Source organism: Oncorhynchus kisutch, linkage group LG29 (assembly GCF_002021735.2).
Source record: "Oncorhynchus kisutch isolate 150728-3 linkage group LG29, Okis_V2, whole genome shotgun sequence".
In the NCBI taxonomy this organism is placed as follows: Eukaryota; Metazoa; Chordata; class Actinopteri; order Salmoniformes; family Salmonidae; genus Oncorhynchus; species Oncorhynchus kisutch.
This window is the reverse complement of record NC_034202.2, coordinates 30629670-30637091: the sequence shown is the minus strand read 5'-3', so window position 1 is coordinate 30637091 and position 7422 is coordinate 30629670.

Here is a 7422-nt window from a genome sequence, read left to right as displayed (position 1 = left end):
CTCGGTATGCTACTGTACCGTGTCCCCTTTAATGATATATCCCAAACAAACGTTGTTGTGACCGTCCTCCTCAACCACCATTTTATCCCAGGTTGAGATTAGCCCTGAACCTTGGCTGAATGCATCTGTCAAGTTGGCACAATACAAGGTAGCCATAGTCATTACTCCGGTTCCCAGGGGAGATGTGTTGTTGTTCTTCAGCCTCAGCCTCCATGTTAGTGTTGCTCTGAAGCTGTTGTTGGTGTGGATAAGTAAAGAGACTTCAGCGATGTGGGATAGAGAGCCATTTGAGAAAGTCATGAAGATGAACCAGAGCAAAACAATTATTGCACTGTTTTTGTAAATATACAGACAGGGCAAAGGGTGCCCATGTGATAATGTTAAAATAATGATTTTGAGTGAAAGCAACCATTTGGATGTTTATGTTTGAAGCAGTCTCTTAGCATTATTTTCTGATTTGAGTGCTGGCAGCTGTGGTGGCTGTGAGCTTATTGCCGATCCTGCGGACAGGAACCTTGGACAAAGGTATCTTGGAGCGCGGGAGCTCCTTAGCTCCTTGGGGGACAGGGATATTGCACTGGACTCCCAGCTTGACAGGTATCTTGGAGTCACGTGGTATACCCCTGTAGACTGTGGGTTGCCGGAGCTGGCGACTCTCCTCTGGGCTATGTTTTACAGGGGACAGGCTGGCCTCAACTTCAGCTTCAGCAGAGGCGTTACTAATTGTGTCCTTGCTGACTTCGTGCCGTAAACTGGGGCGTTGACTCCCCTCTTCCAGCCCTGTAATAGGTGGGTCCCAGCACCCCTTGTGGTCAGTGGGCTGACTCTCACGGAGTGGCAACTTGCCCGTCCTGCCTCCACCACAGACAGGGATCTTACTGAGCCCTGCTGCCCTCACTGGGCGCGTCTTCTTCTCTGTGGGGGGGCCCTGGGGGACCATGTGTATTTCATTCTGTGTAACATGACGTTTCTCTTCTCTCTTGGGTGAATGTTTCCAGGCACCCCGCACATCCATGCCGTTTGGACTCGTCATGTCCTCTCCTCTATTCAGAGAGGCCTTGCGCTCACAACCCTTCACCTGAGCAGAGGCAAGGGGTGTATCCTGCAGAGGGAGAGGGGTGAGAACAGGAGAGGGCATAGAGGAAGGGACTGGGGCAGGGGCAGAGACAGGGGTTGTCTTTGACATAGGGACTGGAGTTGTGGTAGGGGCAGGGGTAGGGAAAGGAGGAGTCTTAGACATAGGGATTGGTGTTGGAGTAGGGGCAGGGGGAGCCTTTGAGTCAGCTAGAATTGAAGAGGGGGTTTGTACAGGAGCAGGGATAGTGACTGAGGCTGGCACTGGAACTGGGATAAAGGGAATTTTAAATGCTGAGCTCAGGACAGCCATAGGATAAAAGGATGTTAGGGAAGGAGGTGCGGTAATGGAATCCAGACATGGGGCAGAGCTAATTTTGGGTGGTGGGGTAAAGGTAAAAGTGGCTGGGGTGTTTACAGGAGCTGGCTTGGATGAGGTTACTACTGGAGCAGGTGGGAATGAGGTTACTACTGGAGCAGGTGGGAATGAGGTTACTACTGGAGCAGGAGGTGGGGATGAGGTTACCACTGGAGCAGGAGGTGGGGATGAGGTTACTACAGGGGGTGGAAGTGGGGATGAGGTTACCACTGGAGCAGGAGGTGGGGATGATGTTACTACAGGTGCTGGAGGTGGGGATGAGGTTACCATTGGAGCAGGAGGTGGGGATGACGTTACTACTGGAGCAGGAGGTGGTGATGAGGTTACCACTGGAGCAGGAGGTGGGGATGAGTTTACTACTGGAGCAGGTTTGAAAGTAGAGGTAGCAGTGATGCCAATAGGAGCGGGGCTTGGGGTGGATTTTGTTGTTGGTGGAGGGGAGGTTTTTGTTTTGGGGCTTGATTTGGTGGTAGGGCTAGTGATAGTTGTGGGCATAGTTGAGGGTTTGGTTGTCACAATAGGGTTAGGTTCAGGTTTTATCGACCAGCTGGTAGGTTCAGGTTTGGTAGTAGGGGCAGAGGAAGGGGTAAGCATTGGGATAGGGGTTGTACTAGCTGAATTAGCAGCAGTAGGAGCAGGGGTTGGTATAGGGGAAGGGGCAGATTTGGCTGAAAGAGTAGTTGAGGTACTCTCTCCAGCCACAGCTCCCTTGGTCCCAGGTCCGGTTCCGACAGTGGTGCTGGCTTTGCCCCACTCTGCCTCCACTTCAGCAGTGATGTCTCCACATCCGGACAGCGAGTCGAAGCTTATCAGAGAGGAGATGTCTGCAAGCAGCGACCTCAGACGATCCACAGCAGGATCCAACGGTGGTGGTTCAATGGTGGGCAGAGGCGACGCTACATCCTCATTATATCCAGTGACACTGTATGTAGCCGCTGAGAGAGCCATTGTCTCTGGTGGGATAGAGGCTGAGCTCTCCTGCACTGTGGGGCTCTTGGAAGAAACAGGGGACCCTTGTCCAGACTCAGGTTCTGGGACATCCAGGCTGTGAGGCGCAGGTCTGGGTGTCAAAGTCATGTCCTCCTTGATGATCTCCATGCTGTTTGTACAGGACGACATGAGGAGAGGGCTCGGAGGGGTATCGGCCTCGTCGCTGGCCTCCTCTCGCTGATTCCATCCCATACTGCCGAAGAGACCTTTCAAGCCCCGACGCTGACGTATTGTTGGCTGAGACTCTGTGCGGAACCTCCGGTCTACTCCTCCTTGTCGGCTGCGCTGCAGCTTCATCAGGAAGCTGAGTGATTTGGCGGAGGTGATGGAGGGAAGCTCGGCAGAAGGGATGGGGGGATTTCCATCATCACCCAGGGGCTCCTCCTCTGGTTCCTGCTCCTCTCTCTGACTCACCTCTGGTTCTTGCTCCTTCTCCGTCTCCTTGTCCTTCTCCAGCTCCGACTCTGCTGCCACAGACTCCTTTAATCCGTCCACTGTCTTACTCCTGGCAATAGGTGACTTGTTGTTCCCCTCGCCTTTGCCACGTATGGAGAAGATGCTGCCTGGCTTGCGCTTCCCAAACAGTTTGAAGGCTTTTCTGATTTTTCCAGGAGGCTGGGGATCGCATGGCGAGGGTTCGCTACTCTCCGACTGTACATCCATTTTGAATCTCTATATTCCTGTCTGCTGTTATCTTCCTACTTCGTGCTCTATTTCTATCACCCACCTATAGCTAACTGAACATTTACCATTATTTTCTCGTACCTTACGCTTTTTCCCGTCTCTGCAGACTGGCTGTGCTTCAATTGCTTGCAGTATGTTTCTCTCTCCTCTCTCTATCCCTCCCTTTGCCTATCTCTCCCCTCCAGCTCTTTCTCCTCTATTTCGCCCTCACATGCCCCTCCCATCTCCCTATCCCCTCTTTTTCTCTGGCTGCTCCTGCAGGTCTCCATGGCAACTGAGGGGCTGAGCAGCTTTCGTCAGTGATGGAGCAGAGCCAGAGGCTTTCATCATCCCACCCCAGACACCACTCTCATCTTTCTTACTCTTTCTCTATCGCTGATACCCCCCCTCCTCTCTCTATCTCTCTGTCTATTTTTGTTTACAACTCTGTCTGAGTTTCATGTCCCCTGTGTTGTTATGTATGCATTTTACCTGTTTTATGTTGATGTGTGTATGTCTCTGTCTTTGCCTGTAAATGCTGCGTGTCATTCCTGACTTGTTAAGCATGTAGGGCTATATTTATTCATTGATTTTAAGAGTGCATGTGGCATGAGTTTGCCTGTAAATGCTCCCTCTCAACACAAATCCTCACTGCCTTGACCTCTCCCACAACTCCAACAACAATCAAGATCAGGGAGGATGACAAACAAGCCTTTCGTATTAATTACATAAATCCAATTGAATAAAACATGGTTCCATTCCTGACAGATTCATGTCCCACATATAGGATTTGTGTAAATCTGGAAAATTAGGATTTGAAGGGAATGTGGAATTTGAGAGCTATTACAGCTCTAATGTACTTATGTTGCACATTATTCGCTGAATAGCATAGAGCTCTGTCTGGGCTGAGCATGTAGTCTCTGAGAGGATCTTTCCTTCTATATCGCCTGGGAGCAGAGAACACATTTTCTCTCACTCTGTCACACAAATGAACACACACACGCGCACATACATCTTCTAATGGAATTCATTATGCACTCCACTCAGAGAGCTTGTTGCCATCCTATCCAACACAGTTTCTTGAGTGTGATTCCACCCTCTTCCATCTTCATTATCTCGCCTAATTTTGGGGTTTTGTGGGTGATTGTTCCTGTCTTTGTGTTTGTTACACCAGGTAGGGCTGTTTTCAGATTTTCACATTTCTTGTTTTGTATATTGTTAATTTATCATCTTCATTAAAGATGTATCACAATGGTCCGCCTCTCCTTCAACAGAAGAATCCCGTGACAGTCCCCAGTAGTCAAATGCTGATGCTCCAGATGCTCAACTAGTCTAAAGAAGGGCAGTGTTATTGCTTATTTAATAAGCACAGCAGTTTTCAGCTGTGCTAACATAATTGCAAAAGTGTTTTCTAATGATCAATTAGCCTTTTAAAATGATAAACTTGGATTAGCTAACACAACGTGCCATTGGAACACAGGAGTGATGGTTGCTGATAATGGGCCTTTGTACGCCTATGTAGATATTCCATAAAAATAATCTGCCGTTTCAAGCTACAATAGTCATTTACAACATTAACAATGTCTACACTGTATTTCTGATAAATTTTATGTTATTTTAATGGACAAAAAATGTGCTTTCCTTTCAAAAACAAGGACATTTCTAGGTGACCCCAAACTTTTGAACAGTAGTGTACATACCCCAACCAGAAGCCATGGATTACAGGCAACATTCGCACTGAGCTAAAGGGTAAAGCTGCCGCTTTCAAGGAGCGGGACTCTAACCCGGAAGCTTATAAGATATCCCGTTAAGCCCTTCGACGAACCATCAAACAGGCAACGCGTCAAAACAGGACTAAGATTGAATTGTACTACACAGACTCTGACGCTCGTCAGATGTGGCAGGGCTTGCAGACATTACAGACTACAAAGGGAAGCACAGCCGAGAGCTAGCCAGTGACACGAGCCTACCAGACGAGCTAAATAACTTCTATGCTCGCTTCGAGGCAAGTAACACTGAAATATGCATGAGAGCACCAGCTGTTCCGGACGACTGTGTGATCACGCTCTCCGCAGCCGATATGAGTAAGACCTTTAAACAGGTCAACATTCACAAGGCACCTGGACCAGACGGATTACCAGGATGTGTACTCCGAGCATGTGCTGACCAACTGGCAAGTGTCTTCACTGAAATTTTCAACCACTCCCTGTCTGAGTCTTTAATACCAACATGTTTCAAGCAGACCACCATAGTCCCTGTACCCAAGAACACTAAGGTAACCTACCTAAATGACTACAGACCCGTAGCACTCACGTCTGTAACCATGAAATGCTTCGAAAGGCTGGTCATGGCTCACATCAACACCATTATCCCAGAAACCCTAGACCCACTCCAATTTGCATACCGCCCAAACATATCCACATATGATGCAATCTCTATTGCACTCCACACTGCTCTTTCCCACCTGGACAAAAGGAACACCTATGTGAGAATGCTATTCATTGACTACAGCTCAGTGTTCAACACCATAGTGCCCTCAAAGCTCATCACTAAGCTAAGGACCCTGGGATTAAACACCTCCCTCTGCAACTGGATCCTGGACTTCCTGACAGGCTGCCCCCTGGTGGTAAGGGTACGTAACAACACTTCCGACACGCTTTACTTCAACAAGGAGGCCCCTCAGGGGTATGTGCCCAGTCCCCTCCTGTACTCCCTGTTCCCTCATGACAGCACGGCCAGGCACGACTCCAACACCATCATTAAGTTTGCTGATGATACAACAGTGGTGGGCCTGATCACTGACAATGATAAGACAGCATATAGGGAGGAGGTCAGAGACCTGATCATGTGGTGCAAGGACAACAACCTCTCCCTCAATGTGATCAAGACAAAGAAGTTGATTGTGGACTACAGGAAAAGAAGGACCGAGCACGCCACCATTCTCATAGACGGGGCTGTAGTGGAGCAGGTTGAGAGCTTCAAGTTCCTTGCTGTCCCATCACCATCAAACTAACATGGTCCAAGCACACCAAGACAGTCGTGAAGAGGGCACGACAAAACCTATTCCCCCTCAGGAGACTGAAAAGATTTGGCATTGGTCCTCAGATCCTCAAAAGGCTTTACAGCTGCACCATCGAGAGCATCCTGACGGGTTGCATCACTGCCTGTTATGGCAACTGCTCGGCCCCCGACCGCAAGGCACTACAGAGCGTGGTGAGTACGGACCCAGTACATCACCGGGGCCAAGCTTCCTGCCATCCAGGACCTCTATACCAAGACTCCAGCCTGCTACTGCACGGCAAGCGGTACTGGAGCGCCAAGTCTAGGTCCAAGAGGCTTCTAAACAGCTTCTACCCCCAAACCATAAGACTCCTGAACAGCTAATCAAATGGCTACCCAGACTATTTGCATTGCCCCCCCTTCTATGCTGCTGCTACTCTGTTATTATCTATGTATAAGTCACTTTAATAACTCTACCTACATGTACATATTACCTCAATTACCTCGACACTGGTGCCCCCGCACATTGACTCTGTACCGGTACCCCCTGTATACAGCCCTGCTATTGTTATTTACTGCTGCTCTTTAATTATTTGTTATTATTATCTCTTAATTTTTCGGGGGGTATTTTCTTAAAACTGAATTGTTGGTTAAGGGCTTGTAAGTAAGCATTTCACTGTAAGGCACACCTCATTTCACTACACCTGTTGTATTCGGCGCATGTGACAAATAAAATGTGATTTGATTTGAATTGTTTATTTGTATCTGCACTCATTTTGGACCGTTAGCCTGTTGATCAATTCTGTTCAGTTGACTTTGTTTATCTGCTATATTCTCATGGTTACAGGCAGACTTAAATAAGCTTAAGTTGGATCATGTAGGCTACGAACTAGTCTGCGGGTGTCTTTTTCAATAGCACTGCTGCCCTCTGTTTCTAGGTAGGAGCACTGTACTTCAGCTTGAGTAAGGCTGTAGGGTTTGGCCATGTGAAGCTGGGGCTAACATGTGACAAATTATAATCGTACACAAATTGACCTCGGAAGTAAACAACATTTGCATATTAAAATAAAAAGAAACAGTAGGTACCCGGCACAGCCTATCTCTTATCTCCAAACAAATATGGCAAGTTTGGCAACCAGGTCATAAACTTTGACACATGAGGTGAAGCATATAAAACATGTTATCCATTCTCATGTGGTCTAGGCCAGGGGTTTTCAACTGGGGGTCCACAAAGATACTGTAGTGGGTCCTATAAAATATTATTTTATTTTCAGTGGTTTTTTTTGTTTTTTTATATCGCTTGCAACATACCTACA